The sequence below is a fragment of the Notamacropus eugenii genome, chromosome 5 (genome assembly GCF_028372415.1).
Source record: "Notamacropus eugenii isolate mMacEug1 chromosome 5, mMacEug1.pri_v2, whole genome shotgun sequence".
Taxonomy (NCBI): Eukaryota; Metazoa; Chordata; class Mammalia; order Diprotodontia; family Macropodidae; genus Notamacropus; species Notamacropus eugenii.
Window position 1 is genome coordinate 60193470 of NC_092876.1, and position 27580 is coordinate 60221049.

The 27580-nt window shown below is 40.6% G+C and overlaps 1 protein-coding gene across 4 annotated transcripts in view; it reads left to right on the forward strand.

Annotated features, from left to right (window-relative positions):
* The first annotated feature begins 4060 nt into the window (after window positions 1–4060).
* The window catches only part of VWA5B1 (von Willebrand factor A domain containing 5B1), a 124946-nt gene continuing 101426 nt past the window's right edge, over window positions 4061–27580 (forward strand). The window contains exons 1-2 of one of the 4 annotated variants that reach the window (XM_072609144.1): window positions 4061–4283; window positions 5537–5645. The gene's annotated coding sequence lies outside the window, so the exon portion shown is untranslated. Of the gene's footprint in view, window positions 4284–4581; window positions 4774–5536; window positions 5646–27580 lie in introns of those variants that run through there. The other 3 variants (XM_072609143.1, XM_072609147.1, XM_072609148.1) reach the window with 3 other exon arrangements.

A 27580-nucleotide genomic window follows, 5' to 3' on the forward strand; every position in this document is an offset into this window, starting at 1 on the left:
ATGGGGACCAGGGAGGCTTCACAGAGGAAGTAACATCTAAACTAAGTCATGAAGGAAGATGAGGATTCTGAGAAGAAAGGTAAGAGCAAAGAGCATTTCAGGAATGGAGGAATGGCTTATGACAGCTTATCCTCTGCACTCCCACTGATCATTAATGTTCCACACCCCTTACCATACTGATATCTAAGATCTCATTTTTATCTAAAGGATCAGTCCTAGGTTATCAATAACCAAAAAGCATTTCTTAAGTACCTACTGTGTGTCAAGCACCACACCAACATAAAGACAACTTCTCAATTTCATTATAGTTCAGCAAATATTTAAATGCAAGGCTCCCTGGTCCCTGTCCACCTGGCCCTTGAGAAGGCAGTAATTTCAGAAGATATTATCTTGTAGTCAGTAAGTACAGTTTGCTGAATGTGAGGTACAAACTCATCATCACATGACTTCTTAATGGTACTAGATGTGCCTGAGTTGTAGAACAGCTGGATAGGCATGATAAAATGATCAAATTTGCTAAGGAGTTACTTCTGGAACATATTCTACTAGTTGCCTATCCAAAGAAAGATATAGGAGACCCTAAGCCAGAGCTGTGTGACTTTCCTATGGGGACGGTTATGTCTGGTTCTTTTCTCTCTGCTCAAACTCAATAGTACCATGTCCACAGAATTCTGAGGACTGATTTAAGAGTACCTCAAGTTAATGCAACAAATATTTATTAAGCACCATGCAGAGCACTATGCAATGCTCTGAGGGCAACACAAAATTTAGAACAACCTGAGTGCAAAAGCTATAACCACACACAATGTTTTCTTTCTCCTGTGATTCAGCTCTATAGATGCCCCTGTTGTGTTAATTACTACTTTGTGACAAACCCTCAGAATAAAAAGGTAAAATAGATATGGTGCTTACCTTCCTTATATTTCCCTCCAAAGTCTCTGCTCTTTCTAACTTCCCTGTTTCAGTCGAGGGCACCACCAGTTCCAGTTACCCGGGTTCACAGAATCATCCCTAACTCCCTCACCCCTCATATCTCATTTGTCAGTTGCAAATCTTGTCACTTTTACTCCCAAGACGTCCCTCCAATCAGTCCCCTTTTCTCCACTCACAGTCACCAATCTAGCTCAGCTCCCCCTTACTTTTCTCCTGAATAATTGCAATAGCCTCCTAATGACTCTCCCTGATTCCAGTTTCACTCTCTCCAAGCCATCCTCCACAAATGTGCCAAAATCATCTTCCTAAGACACAGGTCTAACCATGTCACTACCCTACTCAAGAATCTCCAGTGGTTTCCTATCTATACAAGGAAGTGTAAACTCCTCAGCTTGACATTTCAATAGGCAATTCAGATTCAGGATTGATTTCATATAAGTTCTCCCTCACAGTCCTAACATTTCAACCAGACTTATCTACTTTTCCCTCATATTCCCACCTCCATGTTTTTTCACAGACTCTCCTCCCCTCCCCAATCCTAGAATCCTGACTTCCTTTAATGTTCAGCTTAGGTGCTGCCTCCAGGAATCCTTCCCCGATGCCCCTCAGTTGTTGGTATTCTTCCCCTCCTGAAAATAGGATCCTGAAATTCTAGAAATAGCAAAGTCCATGCCCCTCATTTTACATATGGGGAAACTGAGTCTCAGAGAGGTGAAGTCTATTTTTCATTTACTTAGATGTCTTCATGTTGCAACTTCCTAACAAAATATTATCTCCTTGAGCTAAAGTATAGGTTTCTCTTTTAGTCTTTGTGTTCCAAGCATCGAACATCATCCTTCACACAAAGTTAGTGCTTGATAGCAAAGTGGTAAAGTGGATAGAGTGTGGAGGCTAGAGTCAGAAGACTCATCTTTTTGAGTTCAAATCTGGTCTCAGACACTTACTAGCTTTTGGACCCTGGGTAAGACGCTAAGTCACTTAACCCTGTTTGTCTCAATTTCCTTATCTGTAAAATGGACTGGAAAAGGAAATGGTAAACATCGTAGTATCCTAAATGGTGTCATGAAGAATAGGATAAGACTGAAACAACTGAACAACAAATTTATATGTGTATGTGTGTGTATCTGTATGTGTAATCAGTGAGTCAAGAAAATAAATCTTCTGTTCTACTTCTCTTTTGGACAGAAATCTCTTCATTTATCTATGTCCCCAAAATACCCCAAAACAAAACAAAATAAGACAAACAAACAAAAAGCAAAAACATAATCAACAAGAAAAAGAATCCTTAATAAAATCCCACATAAAGCTTTCAGGTTTGCAAAGTACTTTCCTTAAAACAAGTCCATGAAGTACTAGGTCATTATTCTTATTTGACAGAAGAGGAAGAGGAGGCTTGCTAGACAGGTTAAAGAACTTGCCCATGATTCCCACAACTCCTGAGTATATTTTGTGGCTCTCCTGGGCCTCTGGCCACCACTCAAAGCCCCTGCTATGTGCTAGTTCCTCTTAAACTGTCTGCTACCCCTCCAATCTCAAGTCTTCAGTCTCACTCAAGGCAGCCATTCTTCATTGAAAGAAAAGAAAAAAAGTATTGACTTCACACCAGGAATTTCCTCATGGGGCAAAATCACAGATCTGAGCCAAAGAAAGGGGAAAGGAGGAGGTAGGACCAGCCTTAAAGGCAATGTCTGATCCATTCACTCTATAGATGCAGGATCTTGGGATCTTGGTAGAGGGAGTGACTTACCCAAGGTCACATAGGTACTAATGTGGCAAAAAAATGGCACTAGATTCCTGGTATCCAAGAATCTTGACTCCAAATTTAGTATTCTTTGTCTCTTGACAAAAATGTTAGAGGTTTCTTTCCTTCATCCACCTGGTTCTCTGTCCACCTGTAACTTTGGACTATGCCATTCTCCCCCACCCCACCTCATGGAGAGCTTGCATGTAACCCATAATAAGGGGTTGACACTGAAAACAAGATGTGACTCCTCTGTTAATCCCCTGAGATTACTTTCTACCTAGTCTCTGGAGGAGGCAAAAAGGTAGAAGACATCCTCTGTTACCAAGTGAGGATTCCAAGGGGGTTATTGTGCTTGAGTATAATGTTTTGTAGGTGGAAGGAGACTGAATTGGGGGTCATTGTATCATAGGCTATTAAGTGTGGAAGGGACCACAGAAGACAGCTAGCCTAACCCCCTTATTTTACAAAGGAAGATACTCAGGACTGGGGTAGGGGATGGTGGGATTTGAAGTGCCTTGTCTGGCATCACACAAGTTGGGATTTAAGTGCAGATTGTGTGACTTTATAGCCTTTCTCTGACTTTCAGAGAACTGTGCTAAGCACCATACCAAGATAAAGACACCTTGCCAATTTCAGTATATTTCAGCAAACATTTAAATGCAGCAACTAGGTTCCCCTGTCCCTGTTCACTTGGCCCTGGTGAGAAGGCAGTAATCTCCGAAGTCATTATCTTGCAGTCAGTATATTTCAGTCCAGATCTATTATTCATTGTGTAATCTTGGGCAAGATGCTATATGCTCTGGGCCTCAGTTTCCTTATCTGCAAAATGAGAGTAGTAGAGTAGTTGATCTTCCAAGCCCCTTTCAGTTTTACATCTTTTGCTCTTTTTCTCCTCCCTGACCTTATACACTCCTGGATTGTGCCCACTTTGCCAACTGGTATTACTGGGTTACTACTGGTTATCCCACCATCACCATTATCGCACTTCTCCTTCTTCCCTCTTCCCCATCTCGTTCAAGCTCCTGAATTCTAGGCCTTCCTTGGATTTTTTAACATGATGACAAGGCCCTGCTTTGCTTTCTTGGCTCATGGTATCAAACTTGCCCTCAGACTGCTTCACCTTCCTTCTGGTATCCTCCCTGATATGAGCCTCAGTCCATAAACTCCCCAGCTGCTTGTGGGTATAAGTCCAAGCCAGCCCACTTTGAGGCTGACAAGGGTAAGACAACTCTCCAATCAAGCAAATGGGCCCATCTGCAGTAGCCCACCAATGATCTCAGCAGAGGACCCTTCAATGACGTAACAATTGCTACAGCATCCTAGATTCTATAGGGAAATGGCTGGACAGTTGGTGATACTTTAGAATCGCAGGAGGAAAAAAAAAGATCATGAGGGAAGGGGAGATGAGAGAGGAGGTACCCAGAGGATAAGGAGGAGGGACCCAGTGGGATTCTGGTCTGAACCCTGGGAGATGAACCCAACCGGGCCTGGGCCCTGGACAGGGGGTAGGGGAGTTGGACTGCCTGATGAGTATGTTCACTCCTGTGCACAGCTAACATGTGTGAACATGCACATGCCTTAGAGGTGCCCAGAGGCAGGGTTACAGGTGAGTGCCCCCCATGGAGCCTGTGTGACAAGGCTCTTCCAGTGTCCTCTCCTCTGTTTTCCACATTGATCATGCCTGATGGTTTTCAATCAGAGCCAAGGGGAAGTAGAGGTGTGGAAAAACCTCTTCAAGTGCCTAACAGAGGAAGAGGGGAAAGGCAGTGGGTTAGGGAAGGGAAGCAGGGTGGGGGTTGGGGGAGAGGGACAGAGAGGGTGATTGTCATGGTTACGTCTCTGACAAAACAAATGGCCCTGCTCCACAGCAGTCACCTAAACAGCTACCAAAATGTGTGCATTCGTCGGCAGGCTGACTGCCAGTGGGGCAAGGGGCTGGGCAGGCTCTGGGTGGCTGGGCACAGGCAGAGACCTTGGAGCAGGCGGGGCTCCCTCACAGCTGCAGGGAGCTGGAGGGGGGGAGGGGGCGGGACAGAGGCACAGCAGCCACCAAGAACACTCTAGCAGGGACACATGTTGCTGCTGCTCGGGCCAAGGTAAGACAAACTCCCTCCTGGCCCTGTCAGCCCCAAGCAGTGGCAGTCTGGGAGAGGGGAGTCAGCCAGCCACCCTTGCTGCTGTGGCTGCTGAGAGCCGGGGCCACGTGGGCTGCCCCTCTGCCCTCTGCCCCTGCTGTCCTCTGCCTCTCTCTCTCTCTCTCTCTCTCTCTCTCTCTCTCTCTCTCTCTCTCTCTCTCTCTCTCTCTCTCTCTCTCTCTCTCCTCTTCTCTTTTTTTCATCTCTCTTTCCCTCTCTGTTTTTCTCTCTTCCTGAATTTTTCTCATCCTCTTTCTGTCTTGTTTTCTTTTTCTCTGTTTCTTTTTCTATCTCTCTCTGATTTTCCTTGTATCTCATTCTGTTCCTTTGATTCTCTTTTTGTCTCTCTCTCTCTCCCTGCACCTTCTCTGTCCCTTTGTTTCTCTGTCTTTGCTTCTCTTCTTTCCTGAACCACTGTCTCTGTCTCTTTGTTTCTGTCTCTACCGGTCTCTCTGTTTCTAACTCCCTGTACCACCCTGGGTATCTGTTTCTGTGTATCTCTCTCTTTATCTCTTTATGTCTCTGTCTCTATCTTCCCATCTCTTCCATCTCTCTCCCTTTTCATCATTCCTCTCTCCCTTTCTCTCTCTCTCTCTCTCTCTCTCTCTCTCTCTCTCTCTCTCTCTCTCTCTCTCTCTCTCCCCCCCCCCTCCTCTCTCTATCTGTCCCTTCAGGGCCCAAAACAATTGGCAGCTCAGAAAACTCCCCTTCTCTGGATTGACAGTTAGCTCAGTCCTGCTTGCCCAGCCACTGTGGCCAGATTTTGATGCTTTCTGAAGCTACCCGACTGGGTGCCATTGACAGGATCCCATCTCTGACCCCTCCTCTCCAAGGTAAGCTCAGAGGCTCTTGAACAGCAGGATATGGGGGGAGGCAGGAAGGAGTGAGTGTGTGTGTGTGTGTGTGTGTGTGTGTGTGTGTGTGTGTGTGTTGAGGGAGGGGTGCACGCTGGGACTTGGCTTCTCAATCTATATGCAGTGTGTCTAGTTGCCACACAAAACCCCACCGAGTGTTACAATCCCGTCATAATATTTTTGTGTGTACCAGCCCCAACTGTTCAGTACAGACAAGTCTCTTGCTCACTCTAAAGCAGACAAGTGGTTTTTGGAGGCAGGGAAATCAGAGAACAGACAATGTCAGAGCTGAAAGGCAAAGCTTACACTATACAATGTCAGAGCTGGGAGGGACTTATACAGAATGTGAGAATTGAAAGGACTTTAGAGTGTAGGATGAGCAAAAGGGGACAGAATTTAGGATATCAGATATTAGAACTGGAAACACCCTCAGAAAGCAGAATGTTAGAAAAGAGTATCAAAGCTACAAGGAATCTTTGTTGATACAATGTAACGATATACAACGTAACAATATAGAATGTAACGATATAGAATGCCAGAGCTAGATAGGAGTTTAGATCATACAATGTCAGAGCTGGAAGGAATTGTAGACGTCATTTAGCTTAATCTCATCATTTTACAGATAAGGAAACTGAGGTACAGAAAAGTTGTGACTAATACAAGGTCACAAGCCTAATAGACAAGTCAGTCTCTCCTAATTCTCTTCTCCTCCCATCACCAACAAAGCGGTTATCCCTCGCAGTCTCTGAAAATAAAATGAAAAAAAATGGACACAAATAACACCACTAACTTACTGAATGATGTTTAATTGAGTCTACCTTTCTTCTCTGGACCTGTTTCCTCCTCTGAATTAGAGAACTGGATCTCTGAGGTTTCTTCTAGGTATCAATAATCTGTGATTCTATGATGCTGTCTATGGTCATAGCGTGAACCTTCACTGCTAAGACTTTGGAGTTCCTTCTCACCCTCCTCTCTCTGCACCCCCACCCCCACCCCAGGTCTGACTCTCCATGTTAAGATCTCCATTCTGGAAATCCTGAAAAACTGAAAGACTTTGGTGAACTTCTTGGGGAGAAGAAAAATTGGGAGCAACTTCTTTGCCTTTTATTTATTTATTTATTTTTTGGATTGTATGCTAGGCTATGTTGCTAGCTGACCCTACTCTCTGACTCCCCCAAACACACATGTACATTTGATTGACGTGAGAGTCAGCAAGGTGTTACAGAAATGGTCCTGCATTGGGTCATTGGCTCTGACACTTCCTAGTTCTGGTCACATAATTTAATCACTGGACCAGTTTCTTCATCTGCAAAATGGGACTGCTTCTTCTTGAACTACTTACCTCACCAGGTGACAGGCAGAAAAGCACTTTTCAGACCTGAAAGTGTGAGAGAAATGTGAATTCTTATTATAATTATCCCACTTGGGAGGTCTGTATGTAGTCTCAACAAACCCTGTTGATAGCCCTAACTGCTACGCTAATAATAGTGATAATAATGGCTAGAATCTTATTAGGCACTTACTATGTGCCAGGCATGATACTAAGCACTCTACAGCTCTTATCTCATTTGATCCTCACAACAATTCTAGGAAGGAGGTGTTATTATTATCCTCTTTTTACAGTTGAGAAAACAAGCAAACAGAGGTTAAGTGACTTGCTCAAGGTCACACACCTACTAAGCGAGGAAGAATGGATTTGAAGTCAGGTCTTCTTGACTCCAAGCTTAGCACCATATCACCTAGCTGTCTTCCCCTTTTAGCTTACCTTCATTATCTTTTGTATGAACCTAGATATTTGCATGTTATCTTCCCCATTAGAATCTAATTTCTTTGAGGGCAAGAACTATATCTCCCTGATCTTTTTTCTCCCTCCTTCTTTGTATATCCAGTATTAGGCAGAGTGCCTGGCAAATAGTAATCATTTAAGAAATGCTATTTGACTGACTGACTGATTGACTCTGGGCCCTGGCATTGTGGCCAAGTTGGGGATGAGGTTATTAGTCTACTGCATGTCATTACCTTGGTATAATTGCTATCAAGGCAACTGACTCAACAGGGATAGTAGTTTGACACCCCTCACCGAGCTCTAAATCATTTCTTGAGGGGCTTAGCTCAGGAGGACAATGGCAAAGAATGTAGGAAGGGACTTATCTCTGTTCATGTCCTATCACCCAGTTAAATTGTAAGCTTCATGGTCAGGGACTTTGAATCTCTCCAAATGCCCAATGCCCTTCACACACATGACAATAACATAATCAGCTTGGTGGCAAAATGGATATAACACTAGATCTGGGAGATTGAACGTAGAGTTCAAATCCAACATCAGACACATTAATTTAGTGACCCTGGACAAGTCATGTAACCTCTGTCTATCTCAGTTTCCTCAACTTTAAAATGGGTATAATAAGAGTATCTACCTCCCAAAATTGTTGTGAGGATGTAATGAGACAAAATTTGTAAAGCAATTTGTAAATTTCAAAGTGCTATGCAAATGCTAGCAGTTATTATAAATACTTGAATTAAAATTAAAAGTCAAACCAATATCTAGTTATGACTAAGATCTCAAGAGGAAGCCCAGTTATTAATTCATCCTTCCATGAAGTAGGTCATCAGGTTGATATGGGATCTTGGACATTACCAAAGAAAGGGAAAGATGACTGTCTCACTGTCCTTTGCCCTGGCCAGATCATATCTGTAATAATGTACTCAGTTCTGGGTACCATGTTTTAGGAAGGATATTGATAAAATGAATCACAGTCAGAAAGTGTCAGGATGCTGAGGGGACTAGAGAGAGCAAACCATAGTTAAAAAGGGGCTAGAGAGAACAAACCACTAGTTAAAAGAAGCACGGATATTTAGCTTGAAGAGAAGGGAAGACTTAGGGAGAAGGAGATGGGATAGCCATCTTCATGTATTTGAGGGGCTGTCTTTGGAGAAGGAGAATTCCATAGCTCTGCTTGGCATTAGGTACAGAGGTGGATTTCAGTGATGGGGAAACTTCCTGACAATTGTAGGTATTCCAAAGTGGAATGAGTTGACTCAGGAGGTCTCCACCCCTACCCCTGCCAAATGGAGTCCTTCAAGCAGAGACCAAATGATTATTTATGGTTGATTGTGAATACTGATTAAGAAACAGAGGACTTATAAAATGTCTTCCAACTTTGATTTTCTGTGATTCCTGTCAAGGCCTTAGTTTCCTCTTCTATAAAATGAAGAGGGTGGAATCAATGGGCCTTGGTACAAATCCTATCTCTAAAGTATATGATTTGTATGATTTTTGGCAAGGCAGTTAACCTCCCTGGGTCTCAGTTTCCTCATCTGTTAAATGAGAGAGTTGCATTAACTGGCCATCCTTTCCACTTCCAATGAGTGAGATGAACTAGATGACCTCCAGGTCCCTTGCAGCTCAAATTTTATCTTATGATTCTACATGATTTCCATAGTCCATTCCAGCTCTAGATCCTGTGATCCCATGAAATCAGTCATTGGAAGTAATGTTCATCAAAGGAGGGGAAGTTTGATCCCACCTCCTTCACCTTCCTAAGGATAGGAGTATTGTGGTACCCTTGGGATCAGAGCTTTCTCTCTCTCTCCCTTCTCTCTCCAACTGTCCTCTGGGAGTTCCCACTGGTTGTCTCTTTGCTTCCTTACCTTTCAGGGATTGAGTTCTGACCTTCTGCTGATCTATCAGCAGACGTCTTTATTGCTGAGTTGGCCTTTCATTAGAGACAGCTGAGCTAATTGCAGATACTGAGGTGGAAAGGAAGAAACAAAAGAGCCCAGTCTGTAGTTGGGGGAAGGGAAAGGTTTGCTGGAAATCAGGGATCTGTCTGTCAGATGGTCTCCATAGGATTGCATCTATAGACAAGGTGGTTGAAGTAAGGGGTGTTAGCTGCTGGGAAATTACAGAGTTCTTGGTCACTGGTCTTGCTGGGTGAGTCATCCACTCTTTGGAAGTTGAGTTTTCCTACAGGGCTCAGTCTCCTAAAAGTAGCATAAGGTTGTGGGAGACAGTTTGGAGTATGGTGGACCATGGTGTAGTATCTGAAACACTGGATTTTGAGCCAGGTCACTCTTTTTCAACAGAGTTAAAATTCTAATTCTATTGCTTGCTAGCTATGTGTGGACCAGCCATTTAATCCTTTAGGGCCTCAGCTAAGGCATTTGGCCTAGATGATCTCTGAAATATGTTCTCAGTCTAAACCCTAAAAATCCTAGGAATCAGGAGACCTGGGTTTTAGTTGGATGAGCTTGGACAGGTCTATTTCATCTTGGACTGGATGGGTGACCTTTCTGGTAATGTTTCTTTAGAACTGCTGCTTGACTCCAATCTTTGAATTCTAAGAGTGGCTAACCAAATCGGATCAAAAAGCCATGAATGAATGAATTTTGAAAACACTTTGGTAAACACTCAATTTCCTGTGGGCTGTCTGGAATACAAATAGAAAAGTTAGTCAATCCCTGCTTTCAGCAAGCTCATCTGCGAAAATGGAGAGATAACACCAAATGTGAAGGCTCAGCTACAGGGTAGATGGCAAGGCCCAGGAGACTGGAGGACAGTCAATGGGGATGCCTCTTTTCTAAGTCAACATCGAATCACTAATGACTAATTTGTCTACATGGTGTTCTCCCTTTGCCTCCTTCCAGGAGAACAAAGTCTCCTTCAGGGAAGAATTGTTATTTTCTCTCTCTCAGTGTCCTCATCACTGAACACAGAGTCTTGTCCATAGTAGGTTTTAAAACCAGTGTTTGTTGAACTAAATTGGATTGGATTGGATCTGGATGCTCAGTCAGCTCTGAATTGCGGGCACTACTCTCATATAGCCCTAATTTTTCCCTCTTCTCAACAAGAAAAGCATGAGAACCTTTGTCATGTGTTTGGTGACAATGTACGTAAACTATACCTATAGCTGTATCCCACTAGATGGGCCTAGGAATCATGTCAAAAAAGGAAATATACTTAATCCAGAATAACCTGTTCTTGCTAAAGCTATATAGCTTTTTGTGATCATTACCTCTTTTTCCAGATGCACAAACCACTCCTCTAATAGTATACTCAAGGATTTACCCTGGAATTCAATTCAGTTTAACAAACTTCAATTAAGAGTCTCTCCTTGGAAAATAATGTGCTGGGATCTAAAGATCCAAAAGCAAAAAGAGAAGTAGCCCCTGTCTTTAGGGGGCTTATATTCTAATGCAAGATCCAACATGTGCACAGATGAGCAAATGTGAGGTTATTTGAGGACAAAGGGGATCAGGAAAGATTTCACAGAGGAAGTGGCATAACTGAGCTGAATCCTGAAAGAGAAGCTTAACATTCTAAGAGGCAAAGGTGATGAGGGAGTCAGTTCTAAAAATGGAACCTGTCCCATGAAAAGGCACAAAGGTGAGACATAGAATGTGGAATCAGGGAGCACCAAAGTAGGCAAGCCATTTTGACTGCAACATAGAGTTTATAAAGGCTTATAATGGAATAAATCCAAAAAATAGGTTGGAGTCAGATTGCAAGGGGCTTGAAACTTGTTGATGAAAAGTTGGAATTTTATCCTAGAAGTAACAGAGCCAAACCCAAAGGCCTATTCTCTTTTCTTTTCTGTAAATTGAGACATTTGTCCTACTCCAGTTTCTTGGCATCTCTCCTATTATCCATGAGCTTTGATTGCTGACAACAGTTCAGTTATATCACATTCACCAACATGTTTAGTTCTTCTGGGCCTGGTCACTTGAACTCATCCAGGGCAGATGGATGAGCTTTTTCTTTCTTTCTCCCTGCTTAACTAGCCACTATACCTCCTAGCTATGGCCCAGGGAATAGAGCACCGAACCTAGAATCTGGAATACTTGAGTTCAAATCCAATCTCAGACACTTACTAATTATCTATCCTTGGGCAAGTCAATTTACTTCTGTCTGCCTTAGTTTCCTCACATGTAAAATGGGGCATAATAACAGCACCTAATTCACAGGGTTGTTGTCAGGATCAAATGAGATAATATTTTCAAAGTGCTTAGCACAATGACTGGCACATAGTAGGTAATACAGAAATTATTATTCCTTTGCCCCTTCCCTCCCCTCCACTTCTTCCGAATGAAATTTCTGAGAGATTCTCATCCCTCCTGGTCTGATTTATCTTCTAAAAATTGAGTTCATGGAATTCTCCCCACCCTCCCTATCCTTCGCATTCTTCTCTACCTGATGAATGTTAGATCATGGTCAATTGCTTTCTTCACCACAGATTTTAAGATGGCATATTCACCTCCACCAAACAAAGGTTCCCAGAATTAGCACAGCAGCAGCTGGAGAATCAAGTCCAGATCAGAAGTTTTCATCATCACTTCCTGTATTGATGAAGTTATTCCTGAGGCAAATAAAAAAAAAACTTTAGCAATTCCACTTTGGGCACAGAACTTCAGGGATGTCTGGACAATTGAAGTTCCCCTTCCCCCATCACTAGTTTATCATGACTGTTCAAGTTTGTGCTCTATTTCCTAAATTTTTATCTTTTCTTCTTTCTTTCCAAATGCTCTGTAGATTCCCTGGTGAAAAGACGGCTTCCATTTCTGCCTCCACTGATCTTTACCCAAACACTTTCCACCAAGCTTATCCCTCTAGTTTCTAGAGTTCCTTGTTTTTCTCACATGATAGTATATTTTCTTAATATACAATGCCACCTTGTTCTTCACCCCTACCCTTTTAACTATCTTTTTAAATAAGGTATATTCATGCAGAGCCAATATTTCTATCTTAGGTTCACCTGCCAAGTCTCAGTAATATCTATGAGATCAAATTTACCCCATTTAATGAGGAGCTCCTTTTACTGAAATTTTTACCTATGTTTTGTGCATTTGTATACAGGGTATCCTCCAAGAGTTAGTGCAACTGATTAAAGATTAAAATTGTACTGACTTTTGGGACTTCCTGTATAAGAAACTGTGGGTTTTATTCCTGTCTTAGATTTTGTTTGCTGTGAATTTCTGGGCATCCTGATTGCTAGTCTTCCTATATTTTAATTATTCTCACTTAACATGGTGAATACATGTTATAACATGGCAAAAATATGACAATTTTCAATCCCTCCTTTCTTTTAAAAAAAAAACCCATTGTTTAGGTTTGTAGGAAAATACATAATCATCCCTTGTAAGATAATATTTAGGTGCACTCCATCCTCATCAAGGATCCTAACATTCCTATATTTTGAGGTGTAGTCCAGAAATCCAAAATTCCTTTTAAAGATATTTTAAAACCAGATAATTTGGTCCAACCCCCTGATTTTAGAGATGAGATTAAAATACATCCAGACTCATTGACTTCCTGCCCAGCCCTTTCTCTTCTTTCTCAACTCTTAGCAGTCTTGCTTCTAACTATGTCACTGATCTGAAACTGCTCTCACCAAGATTACCAAAGTCCCATTGGCAATCAGCAATCCAGTAATTTTTTTTGTCTTTATCCTTCTTACCCTAATCTGTGACATTTGATACTTTTGTCCACCCTACCTACCCTTAATACCCTCTCCTGGAGGTTTCATGAATCTGTTCTTTCAGTTCTCCTACCAACCAAGTATGGCAGCACATCAAGCACTAGAATGGAGTTAGGAAGACCTGAGTTCAAATCCAGCTTCAGATGCTTACTAGCCATGAACCTGAGCAAGTCACTTTCTGTCTGCCTCAGTTTTCCTCATTTGTAAACCAAGGACAATAATAACACTTACCTCCCAAGATTATTGTCAGGATTAGATGAAATAATATTTGTGAATTTACTTTGTAAATGTTAAGCTAATCTAAATGCTAGCCAATAGTGTTATAGTGAGACCTGTCTGACTACTACTTCTAAGACTCTTTTGCTGGATCACCATTCATGTTCAATTCCCTTACTGTGGGTGTTCCTCAAACCTCTTCTGGGTCCCTTTTCCCTCTTTCCATGCTCTTTGTTGGTGATTTTGCTAGCCCTCACGGGTTCATCCACCATCTCTAAGCAGATGACTTCCAAACCTATATATTCACCTCTATTCTATGAGCTCTATTCCCTCAGTTCCCTATTGGACATTTTCAGCTGAATGTTAGGCATCCAGAAGGGGCAGCTAGGTGGTGCAGCAGATAGAGCACCAGTGCAGGAGTCAAGAGGACCTGAGTTCAAATTTCACCTCAGACACTTGACACTCACTAGCTGTGTGACCTTGGGCAAGTCACTTAACCCCAATTGCCTCATCCTTGGTCATCTCCAGTCATCCTGATGAATATCTAATTACTGGACCCAGATGACCTAGGAGGAGAAAATGAGGCTGGTGACCTGTGTAGCCCTCCTTCACTCAAAACAAAGTCAAGTGCCAGTCATGTCATCATTTCTCTGATGGCATGGTCTTCTTCAGCAACGAAGGATGAACACACAGACATCTAGAACTGAACTTATCCAAAATAGAACCCTTTACCTTTTATCCCAAACCCACCCCTCTACTTAACCTCCCTCTTTCTGTTGAGGACACCACCACTCTTATACTCACCCTGATTCACATCCTCAAGTTAATGTTCCTCTCTCATTTCCAATGACTTTTCAAGTCTTAATTGAGGCAACAAATTCTACTTGAAGAAGGTTCGCCTTGTTAGGAAATTTTTCCTGACCTCAACACCCTTTGTAATGTCCACTTGCTGCTCTTGATTCTGCCCCCTGAACAGAAGTAATCTAAATTCTAAACAGGATAAATCTAAAACTTCTTCCATAGAGCAGCACTTTAGATGTCTGAAGAGAGTTCTTCTCCTCCTCCTGACTCCTTTAGGATTATGTTAGCCATCATCTCTCGTTTAAAGCTCCCCCTCTCAAGGCTAACCACTTCTCTTAAGATACTGACTCAAGGCCCTTATGATCCTTCTCTGGTCACTCTTTTGTTTATCAACATCTTTCCTGAGTAGTGGTATCCAGAACTGAGTATTTAGTCAACAAGAATTTGTTAAGTCCTTAGCACAGACCTATTATTGAGCTAAGTACAAAGGATACAGAAAAGAACACAAACCCGGTCGTGGTAAATAAATATATACCTACAAGATGTTCTACAGTGTAAATGGAAGGTAACCTCAGAGGGAAGGCACCAGAGAAATGAAGGGAAGGACTTCTTTAAAGAGGTGAGATTTGAGCTAAGAGTTAGAAAAGGCCAGAGAAGCCAGGAGGCAGAGGGGAGGGGAAGGAGTATCCCAGGCTTGGGGGATGGCCAGTAAAAAAAGTTGTGATGGAATCCTGAGAATGGAGTGTTGTGTTCAAGGAATCTTGTAAAGGCCAGTAACGATGGATTGTGGGGTATATGAAGAGGAGTAAAGGATAAGGACCAGAAGGTAGGAAGAGGCCCTGATTGTGAAGAGTTAAGAAGCCAAACAAAGGATTATATGTTTGATCCTAGAGATCATGGGGTACCCATGGAGCTTAGGGAGTTACGGAGGTGACAAGGTCAGGCCTGATTTTAGACAAAATACCTTGGCAGCTAGCTGAGTGAAGGATGGACTGAAGAGATTTGAGATAGAGGTGATGAGCGCCTACATGAGGGTGCAGACTGTGTAAGGGAAGGAGGGGGAGATAGATACAAGAGATGTCACAAAGACAGAAATAAAAAGACAAAAGCCTTTGGGATATGTGAGGTGTCAGTGAGGGGTCAAGGATGACACTTGGGTTTTGAGCTTGAGGGACTGGGAGAATGAAAGTGTCTTCGGTAGTAATGATAAGGTAGTATGGGAGACAAAAACATCTGGGAGTGAGGAAGTCAGAAAGGGAAGAAAATGAGTTTTATTTTGCATATGTTGAGTTTGAGATGCCTATAAGGCAGTTGGGGATGTGAGATTAGAGCACAGAAGAGAGACTGTGGTGGGATACACAGATTTGGGAATCTTTTGCCTAGAAACCATAGATGAAAGACTGAGAACTGGTGGGATTACTAATCAAGAGAGTGGAGGGGGGAAAAGGGCCTGGGATAGACCCTTGGGGGACTCCCATGGTTAATGGGTATGACCTAGAGCATGATCATCCTGCTAAGGAAATTGATAGTGGCTGGACAGGAAGAGAACCAGGAGAGAGTGGCATCACAAAAATCTAGAAAAGAGTTTCCAGAAGGAGTAGTATGCTAGAGGGTGTCAAAAGCTGCAGAGAGGTCAAGAAGGTTGAAGATTGAGTAAGGGACATTGGATTTGTCAGTCACGAGATCACTGGCAACTTTGGAGGGAGCAATTTCAGGTGAATGATGAAGTTGGCACCCAGATTTCAGAGGGTTTTAGAAGCAAGTGAGAGGAGAGGAAGTTGAGGCACTTAGAGTAGAAAGCTCTCTCAAGGAAATTTGGTAGAAAAAAGAAGCATAGGAAAAGTAGTTGGCAGGGTTGGTAGGATCCAGTGAGAGTTCTTTAAGATGTGAGAAGCGTGTCCTTTTAAAAAAAAATATCTATCCCCCCCCATTACATGTTTAAACAATTTTCTGAGTTCCAGATTCTATCCCCCAAGCCCTGCCCCCATCCCGAGATGGTAAGCAATCTCATATAGTTTATACATGGAACATGTCATTCTTGATGTAGTTGGACCAAAGCAGAATTCAGAGGGACCGTCACCTTCATATATCAACTCCTGATTCCTGAAATCTATGCCTCTCTTAATACAGCTTAAAGACATATCAGTTTCCATGACTGCCACACCACACTACTGACTTCTATTAAACATTAAATCCACTCAGACCCCCAGACAGTTTTCAGACACGATGCTGTCTAGCCATGTTTCTACCATCTTTACTTGCGAAGTTGATTTTTTGAACACAAGTGTAAGATTGTACTTGAGAGTATGTTCTGTATACATTGTTTTTGTTTTTCTAGAAAAATAGTTATTACATGCATTGACCAGCAAACCACTGCTTTCAAGTCTTATTTATGATATCTCAGCATTCATATGTTCCAGTTCTTTCAGGACCCAAGCTATATCTTACCTGAGCCAGGTGAACTCATTGAGAGCAGTTTCAGGGGTGGGGAACCTGAAGCCTCAAGGCCGCATGTGGCCCTCTAGGTCCTCAAGTGTGGCCCTTTAACTAAATTCAAAGTGCATAGAACAAATTCCCTTTGTTGATTTGTTCTGTAAAACTTAGATTCAGTCAATGGGTTGCACCCAAGGACCACAGTTTCCTTACCCCTGAAGTCCTCTCCTACATGCTATTCCAATATATTTTTGAGCAGGGGACTGACAAAGTCAGGTCTGGACTTTAGTAATATCAGTTTGGCAACTATATGATTCTAGATTGGAGAAGGGAGAGAGGAGGCAAGGAGATCAATTTGGAAGTTATTGTAGTAATCCAGGTGAGAAATGATGAGAGTCCGAGATAGAGGCTGTGTGAGTGGTGAGCAGGGGGCAAAGCTGAGCAATGTTGTTGAAGTAGTAACCACAAGATTTTGCAATTCATTGACTGTGACCATACAAGAGAGAAGGCAGAACAGAGGTTGATTCCAAGGTTGCAAACCTAAGCTATTGGAAGGACAGTATTGCCCTCAATATGGAAATATGGAAGCATAGATCATAGATTTAGAGCTAGAAGGGACCTCAGAGGCCAACAAGTCCATTGATTTTCCTCAATTACTGATAAAGAAACTGAGTCAGATCACATAGCTACTGAGTATATGAAGTAGGATTTGAACCCAGGTCTTCCTGACTCAAAGTCCATCACCTATAACATATGTCCTGTAGGGAGAAGAGTAGATTGGGGAGAAAATATAATAAGATCTTTTTTGTTTGTGTTTATCTTGAGATTCCTATGAGTCATCCAGATGGAGATGTACAGCCAGCCAAATGATCATTCAGACCTGGAGCTTATGAGACATATTAAGACTAGACAGGATTTTTATGTTATCTGCAAAGAGATAACAACTGAGTTCAGAGTTTCTGATGAGGTCACCAAAGGAGAGAGAAATGGGCCTAGGGCAAAATTTTGGAAGCATACTCATAATTGGTGGACTAGAGAAGGATAGTTGGTGATCTCTAGCAGAGGATATTGAGAAGGAAAAGTCAGAGAGGAGTAAGAGAAAACAATGTCGTGGGAGCCAAGGAAGGATTATGCCAAACATGTGGTAGAGGGAGTTTATAGCATCAAAAGCTGTGAAAAAGGCAAATAGAAGAAAAACTGAGAAAAGGCCATGGGATTTAGCCCCCAATAAATCACTGGCAACCTTGGAAGTAAACAAAGATTAACTAAGCACCTACTATGTGCCAGATATTGAGCCAAGTGCTTTATAAGTATTATCTCATTTGATCCTTCCAACTATCCTAGGAAGCAGGTGCTACTATTATCCATCCCCATTTTACAGTTGAGGAAGCTGAAGTAGGCAAAGACTAAGTGATTTGCCCAGGAACCTTCAACCATTAAGAAGCTGAGGTTGACTCCAAACGCAGTGGTCCACCTACCAAACCACCTAATTGATTCTACTTTACTGAGGCCAGGGAACTATTTCTGAGACTGTTCATGGCAATATGCACAGAGAGCCTGCCTCATAGTCAGACCCAGGTTTGGGTCCTGCCTCTGACACATATTGGCTATGAAACCCTGGGCAGGTGATTTAACCCTTCCATGCCCCCCTTTGTAATTCTAAAGGCTATAAATTGTGCATAGCAGGCACTGAATGGCTTTGGTAGAGGGAATTTCCTCAGTATGAATGATATCACAGACATGGCAAAAATGAAATAAAACTTTGAGGAGAGCTATTTCATTCCAGTGGCAGAGTCAGACTCCACATTGCAAGGAATGGAGAAATGAGTGGGAGGTAAGGTGATGGAGACAACAAGCGTAGACAACCCTTTCTAGACAATTGTCAGTAAAGGAAGAAGAAAGGGGGGTAAGCTTGAGAATGATGGCAGTGCCAAGCAGGTTTGTCTGTTTGTTTTTGAAAGGGTGCAGAAGACCTAGATATGTTTGTAGGTGGTAGGGAAGAAATCAGTTGAGAAGTGATAGAAAATGAGAGAAAGCAGGAGGATTTGAGAGGAGAGTCTCCTGGAGGTTATGAAGAAAGAGTTAGTCAATACGCATTTTTATAAGCCTTACTTTGTACCAAGCACTGTGCTAAGTACTGGCTATTCAAAGAGAAGTAAAAACTGACCTGCCCTCTGGAAGCTCAAATTATGATAGGAGAGGCAACATGTAGCAGAGAAGATGGAAGATAACCTCAAAGGAGAAGGGACTAATGAGGGGAGGCAGAATATAGTGGGGAAGAGATCAGGAAATGCTACAGAAAGTAACATTTGAGCTGAGTCTTGATAGAAGCCAGAGATGTAAAGAGGAAGAAGCCTGGGGAAAGCCAGTGTAAACCCCTGAGTCTGGAGACAGAATTTCTTGTGAGAAAAACAGCAACGAAGCTAGTACCACTGGATCTCAGTGTACATGAAGGAGATTATGGTGTTAAGAAGATTGGAAAACTAAGAAGGGGACAGAAAGAAGCTTTAAAAAGCTTTAGGAAGAGCTTTAAGAAGAAAAAGAGCTTTGAAAACCAAAGACATTTAAAATTGACCTTGGAAATAACAGGGAGCTGCTGGAATTTTTTTGATTAGGGGAGCGATAAGGTTAAACTTAGATTTTTAAAAACATTTTTTGTTAAATATTTTCCAATTACATCTTTAAAAAATTAACATTCATATTTTAAAATTTTGAGTTCTAAATTCTCTCCATCCTTCCTGCTCCTCCCTCACCGTTTGAGAAGTCAAGCAATATGACAATTATACATGTGAAATCATACAAAACATTTCCGTATTAGCCATGTTGAAAAATAAATCACACATATACACAAAATAAAATAAGAAAAAGTGAAGAAAGTGTTTTTCAATCTGCACACAGAGGTCATCAGTTCTCTCTCTGGAGGTGGATAGCATTTTTCATCATGAGTCCTTTGGAATTGTCTTGGATGATTGTCATGATCAGAATAGTTAAGTCTTTCACAGTAAATCATCCTTACAATATTACTGTTACTGTGTACAATATTCTCATGGTTCTGGTCATTTCACTTTGCATGAGTTCATATAAATCTTCCAGGTTTCTCTGAAACCATCCTGCTCATCACTTCTTATAGCACAATAAGTATTCCATCACAGTCATATACCACAACTTATTCTGCCATTCCTCAATTGACAGACGTTCACTAGATTTCCATTTTTTTTTTTGGCCACCATAAAGAGAGCTGTTATAAATATTTTTGAACAAATAAGTCTTTTTCCCTTTTCTTTCATCTCTCTTGGATAAAAATCTAGTAGTGGTATTGCTGGATTAAAGGGTATGACAGTTTTGTAGCCCTTTGGACAGAGTTTCAAATTGTTCTCCAGGATGGTTGGATCAGTTCACAGCTCTACCAACGTGCATTAGTGTCCAAATTTCCCCACATTCTCTCCAACATTAGTCATTTTCCTTTTCTGTCATATTAGCCAATCTAATAGGTGTGAAATGGTACCTCAGAGTTGTTTTAATTTGCATTTCTCTAATCAATAGTAATTCAGAGCATTTTTTAATGTGACTATTGATTTCTTCTTCTGAAAATTGCCTGTTTATTTCCTTTGACCATTGAAATGGTTCTTATTTTTATAAATTTAGCTCCATTCCCTCTGCATTTAAGAAATGAGGCCTTTACCAGAAAAAAATTGCTGTAAAATTTTCCCCCAGTTTCTTATTTTCCTTTTTATTTTGACTGAATTAGTTTTATTTGTGCAAAAGCTTTTCAGTTTCATACATGTAATCAAAATTATCCATTTCACTTCCTGTGATCCTTTCTATCTCTTGTTTGGTCATAAACTCTTCCCTTATCCATACATCTGATAGGTACATTTTTCAATGCTCCCCTAATTTACTGATGCTATCACCCTGTGTCTAAATCATTTATTCATTTTTACCATATTTCAGTATACAGATGTTAATATATACCTAGTTTCTTCCAAAATGCTTCTATGGCTTTCCCAGTGATTTTTGTCAAATGGTGAATGCTTACCTTTGGGTTTATTGAACACTAGATTATTATGGCCATTTACTACTGTGTATTGTGTACCTAATCTGCTTCATTGGTCCACCACTGTATTTCTTAGTCAGTACCAGACTATTTTGATGATTACTGCTTTGCAATATAGTTTGAAATCTAGTACTGCTAGATCATTTTTTTTTCCATTGATTCCCTTGATATTATTGGCCTTTTGTCCTCCCGGATGAATTTTGTTACTTTTTTTTTTAGCTCTATAAAGTAATTCTTTGGTAGTTTGAATAGTATGGCACTGAATAAATAATCTAACTTAGGTAGAATTGTCATTTTTATTATGTTGGCAATTCTACCTGCCCACGTGTAATTAATATTTCTCTGATGGTTTAGCTCTGTCTTTATTATGTGAGAAGTGTTTTATAATAGTATTCATATAGTCCCGAGGTTTGTCTTGCCAGGTAGGCTCCCAAGTATTTTATATTGTCTGTAGTTATTTTAAATGGATTTTCTCTTTCTATCTCTTCCTGCTGGGTTTTGTTGGTAGTATTTAGAAATGCTGATAATTACATGGATTTATTTTATATACTGCAACTTTGCTAAAGTTTTTAATTATTTCCACTAGTTTTTCAATTGATTCTCTAGGGTTTTCTAAGTATACCATCATATCATCTGCAAAGAGTGATAGTTTTGTTTCCTCATTGCCTATTTTTATTTAATTTTTTTCTTGTCTTATTGCTATAGTTAGCATTTTTTCAAGGCAAATGAGTTTAGTGACTTGCCCAGGGTCACATAGCTATTAAGTGTCTAAGACCAGATTTGAACTCAGGTCTTCTTGAATTTATAGCTAGCATTTCTAATACAATACTGAATAATAGTGGTGATAATGAACATCCTTGCTTCACTCCTGATCTTATTGAGAAGGCTTCTAGTTTATCCCCATTACAGATAATACTTGTTCTTGGTTTTAGATAGGTTAATCCTATGCTATCCAGTGTTTTAATAGGAATGGGTGTCATATTTTGTTCAAAGCTCTTTCTTCATCTATTGATATAATTATATGATTTTTTTTGTTTTTGTTACCAATTTTTATCAGTTTTTTCTTTGTTTTTGTTATCAATTTTGTTGTCAATTATGCTTATAATTTTCTTGTATTGAACCAGCCCTGAATTCCTGGTATAAATTCCACCTAGTTGTAGCATGTGATCTTTGTGATTATTATAATCTTATTGCTAATATTTTTGAAATGTTTTACATTAATATTCATTAGGGGAATTAGTCTTTAGTTTTCTTTCTCTATTTTGCTTTCCCTGGTTCTTCAATGAGCTTTCGTATCTCTTTTTCCATTTGACCAGTTCTGCTCTTTAAGATGCTATTTTCATCACTGAAGTTTTGTACCTCTTTTGCCATTTGGTCAATTGTATTTTTAAGGTGTTATTTTCTTCAGTGTTTTTGTGCCTCTTTTTACCGAGCTGTTAATTGTCTTTTTATAATTTTCTTCCCTCATTCTTATGATCTCACCCAATTTTTCTTCTATCACTCTTTTTGATTTTGATATCATGTTGTCTGAGTTTGTGTCTTAATCTTCTCTGTCACCATAATAGCTTTTTAAGGTCAGATTCTTTTTGGTTATTTGCTCATTTTCCAGTCTAGTTCTTGACTTTCAATTTTATGTTAAAGTTGGTCTCTTTTCCTGGTTGGGTGGTGGTGGTGGTGGTGGTGGTGGTGGTGGTGGTGGTGGTGGTGGTGGTGAAGGGTCACTGTCCCAAACTTCAAAATTTTTTTCACTGTTATTTTTTCTGAACTAGTTCTGAGGTTTGGGAAGTTCTCAATCCTTCCAAGATGTTATGATCCAGGAAAAGATGTGGTCACTTATCTCCTGATCTGGGCTCTGATTGTTGCCTAGGAAAGGCCCCTGATCCTTTGCAGATTCAAGCAATGCTGCTTCTCAGGGTCGCTTTTTCCTTGTGATCAAAAGTGCACCTCTCTACCCTTGAACTGTGACCCAGAAATGGGTATAGGCAATGGAGCTACCAAACAACATACAGTCCTGCACTCAGCACTAGTCCCCTATAATCCCTGTAATCTCTTTCTGACAAGTCGCCCAATATCCCCTTACTGTGTCTGATATAAGAGCTCCAAAAGCTGTTGTTTGTGGTATCATTACTACTGGTCCTGCATCCACAGGGACTCTGGGCCAACCTCCACCCCTGAGTCACAGATCTCTCCTTCTGATTTCTTAAGTTGTCTTGCACTGGAAGAATGTCTAACCCTGACCTTTTATTGACTCTGCCCCTCCAGAATTTGATTTGAGATATTAGTTTAAAGTTGTTTAGAGGGGGACATTGAGACAACTCACCTGTAGTACTTTCTCTACTCTGCCATCTTGGCTCTGTCCCTGAAAGGTTCCCAGACTTAGACTTTAGAAAAAATTACTTTGACAGCTTATTGGAAAATGGAATGGAGAGAGACTTGAGGCAGAGAGACCAATTAGGAAGCTTATTTCTAGCTAAGAGTTGGTGAGGGCCTGAACTAGGAAGGTGATTGTGTGAGTAGAGAGATTGGGACTAAAACAAGAAATGTTGCAAAAGTAGAAATCACAAGATTTGGCAATGGATTAAAAATCTGGAGAGAAAGGGAGGAGTCAAGGATGATGCTGAGGTTTCAAGCCTAAGAGGATGATGGTACCCTGAATAAACCCAGGGAAAAAGGAAGATGGGAAGTTGGGGGGGGGTATTATATGTTCTATTTTGGACAAGTTGAGTTTGAGGTAGTTACACAAATCCTGTTTTCAATGTCTAGAAGGCAATTGGTGATGTGTGACTGCAGCTCAGGAGGGATATAAATATAAATGTGGAGTCTGGCCTTGGCAAGTAAAAGGGTCATCCTTTCTTAAGAGAGAAAAGGGGATGATGAAGATGACTTTTGAGGTACAGAGGAGAGCTTATACTCTAAAATAGAAGGCATATCCCCTACTGAGGAGGAAGGGGAAAGGCTTTTGTAAGAGACTCTAGGAGAGAAGAAAAGGTTAGGAGCCAGAGGGTTTAGGGTTAGGTTTAGGGTTTTAGCTTTAGTGGGGAATGTAAGGGTCAATTGTAGAAAACTGAAAGGACTACTTTGTGGCAGTGAGGAACTAATTGTGATTAACATAAATTTCTAATGAACCCAATCATTCCTATAGTTGTGTAATTTTCTCTAGCAACTTTCTTTTTTCCTTCAAAAAAACATGATATTTCCTTTTTCCCCAATAACACATAGAAACAATTTTTAACATTTGTTTTTAAGTTTTGTACTCCAAATTATATCCCTTCCTCCTTCCTGCCTCTCCCTGAGATGGCAAGCAATCTAATTTAGGCTATACATTTGAAATCATGTAAAACATTTCAATATTAGTCATTTTGTGCAAGAAAATTTAGCAAAAAAAAGGGAAGTGAAAATAGTATGTGTCATTCTATATTCAGATGAATAGCAATTTTTCATCATGAGTTCTTTGGGACAGTCTTGGATCATTATATTACTGAGAATAGTTAAGTCATTCATAATTGTTCATTGTACAATATTACTGTTACTGTGTACAGTATTCTTCTGGTCCTGCTCATTTCACTTTGCACATGAGTTCATAGAAATCTTCCAGTTTTTTCTGAAACCATTCTGCTTGTCATTTCTTATAGCACAATAATAATCCATCACAATCACTTGTTCAGTCATTCCACAACTGAAAGACATCCCCTCAATTTCCAATTTTTGCCACCAAACAAAAATGAACTGCTATAAATATTTTTGTACAAATAGGTCCTTTTTCCTTTTAAAAACAATCTCTTTTGGGATATAGACTTAGCAGTGGTATTGCTAGGTCAAAAGGTACACACAATTTGTTTACCATAGTTCCAAATTCCTCTCCAAAATGACTGGATCAGTTCACAACCTCCTCCCATTAGTCTCCCAATTTTCCCACATCTTCTCTAACATTTATCAGTTTCATTTTCTGTCAATATTAGCCAATATAGGTATGACTTGGTCCCTCAGAGTTGTTTTAATTTGCATTTCTCTAATCAATAATGATTTAGAATATTTTTTCATATGACTATAGACAGTCTAGCAGCTTTCAGTAGCATATGAGTAGGACTGAATATGATGGATGGTGGGAGTTGGTAGTCTGATAATGTACAACTGGTGAAAGGACAAGGAGACAAGAAATGCACAGATGGTTGAACACACTTTTAAATTTAATCTGCATTATTAACATTTTCTCCATCACTTTCTTAAGTCTTGATTTCTAAAATGTGAAAAACCATTCTTAGCTCCCAAGCTGTATGAAAAAAAGGCAGCATGCTAGATTTGGCTCATAGGACCAAGTACAAAACTCCAGATGCAGTCTGACCAGAACAAAGCAGAGGGACTATCACCTCCTTATTCCTGGAATCTATGTCTCTCAATTCAACCCAAAATCAAATTAGTTACTTTGGCTGCTATATAACACTCCTCACTGATATTGGGCTTGCAGTCCACTCACCTCCCTGGATCAAACTGCTGTCCAACGCTCCCTTCTCCCTCTTGTACTTGTGGACCCACAAGTAGACTTTGAACCCAAGTGGAAGACTTTACATTCGTCTTTATTGGATTTCATCTTATTAGATTTAGCTCAAGACAATAACCTGTCAATAACTTTTTGGATCCGGATAGTTGATTAATATATCAGCTATTCTCCCACCTCCAGCTTTATGTCACCTGCCAGTCTGATGAGTGTGCCATCTATGTCTTTATCCAAGCCACTGATAAAAATCTTATACAGTACAGAACCAAGCCCAGATCCCTGGAACTCTCCACTGAATATTTCGTGCCTATTTACCATCAAATCACTGATGACTACTCTCTGAGTCTCATATTCATCCAGCTCTAAATCTCTTTGTGGCTTTAAGAAGCTTTAGTACGTGCAGCAGTCATACCTCAGCATAACTATCTCTCTGGACAGGTAAACCAGCTTGAGATAACCAGTATGATTCAAACCCAGAAAGTGAGGGGAATGTCTGCTTTAAGCATGAAAGCTTCCCCTGGTGGAATGGGCAAATTAGAACAGTATGTTCCAAAGGCCATGAAAGCAGCTAAAGCAAGTGCTGTGGAGCCCTCAGAGCTTGGTCAGATGTTGAAGACACCAAGGTTATCCACTGCATCCCAGGCTATAACCAGTTATCTTGACTTTGACCTTGCTGCTGGACTTTGAAACACTGGAAGAGACTGTGAGGTTGATTAACTTTGTGAAACTGTGCCTCACTTAAATTCAATTCAGTTGCAAGTCAAGATGTCCCTGATCTGCTTTAAAAACAAAAAACAAACGACAACAAATCTATTTAATTTTGTGATCATCTAGTCTACAATTGCTCCATCTTTTCCATAAGAATAGTATGGGATACTTCATCAAAGGCTTTGCTACGCAAAGTTTATCTACAATATTCCTTTGATCTGCTAGTTTAGTTACTCTATTAAAAAAGGAAATAAAGTCAATTTGTCACTGACCTGGTCTAGAAGGCTTGTTGACTCTTTGCAGTCACCACTTCCTTCCACACTCCCTCCATTCCCTGTTCTAATGGCTAGACATTCAATAACTGTCTCTTTAATGATTCATCTTATAATTTTTCCCAGGAATCAAACTCAAGATCATTGACTTTTATGTGATATTTGTATTGCAGCCTTTTCCTCCTCTATCACTCTCTCGCTGCCTCCCCCTATCTCTATCTCTGTCTCTCTGTTATTCTTTTTGTGTCTCTCTTCTCTCTCTGTCTCCATCTCTCTGTCTCTCTGCCTCTCTCTCTGATTCTCTGTCTCTCTCTGTCATCCTACCTCTGTCTCTGTCCCTCCATTTATCTCTCTCTCTCTTTCTCTCTCTCTTACTCACTCTCTCTCTCTCCAAAAATCAGAATAATGTCTGTGCTTAGCCAGTCCTACATCTGTACTTAGCCCCTTTTTCCCTATGGTCTTTTTTAAAAAATTTTTTCTTTCTCTTATTGTTAAAACTAGAGTTTCTAGTACAATACTGAATAGCACTGGGGATAATGGGTATCCTTGTTTCACTCCTGATCTTATTGGAAAAACTTCTAGCTTCTTTCCATTACATATAATGCTTGCAGATGGATGCTGTTTATCATTTTAAGGAAAACCCCATTTATTAGTATGCTCTCTAATGTTTTTTTTAGAAGGAATGGACTGTTGTTGTGTTTGTCCTTCATTTTCTTTTTTAAAAATTTGCTTATTAATTTTTAGTTTTCAACATTCATTTCTACAAAATTTTGAGTTCCAAATTGTGTATTCTGATTACCCCTTCCTCCAATCTGCCCTCCCTTCTATCACACCCCTCCCTTTCCTTGTCCCCATCTTCTCTCTTTTCTTGTAGGACAAGATAGATTTCTATGTCCCATTACTAGTATTTCTTATTTCCCAGTTGCATGCAAAAATAATTCTCATCATTCATTCTTAAAACTTTGAATTCCAACTTCTCTCCCTTCCTCCCTCCCCAGTCATCCCCACTGAGAAGGCAAGCAATTCAATATAAGCTATATGTGTGTAGTTTTGCAAGAGACTTCCATAATAGTCATGTTGTGAATGACTAACTATATTTCCCTCCATCCTTTCCCGCCCCCATTTATTCTATACTTTCTTTTGACCTTGTCCCTCCCCAAAAGTGTTTACTTCTAATTACTCCCTCCTCCCATTTGCCCTCCCTTCTATCATCTCCTTTCCCACTTATTCTCTTCTCCCCTACTTTCCTGTAGTGTAAGATAGATTTTCATACCAAATTGAGTGTGCATGTTATTCCCTCCTTAAGCCAAATGTGATGACGGTAAGCTTCACTTTTTGCCTCTCACCAATCCCCTTTGCCCCTCCATTGGAAAAGCATTTTCTTACCTCTTTTATGAGAGATAATTTGCCCCATTCCATTTCTCCCTTTCTTCTGCCAATATATTCCTCCCTCACCCCTT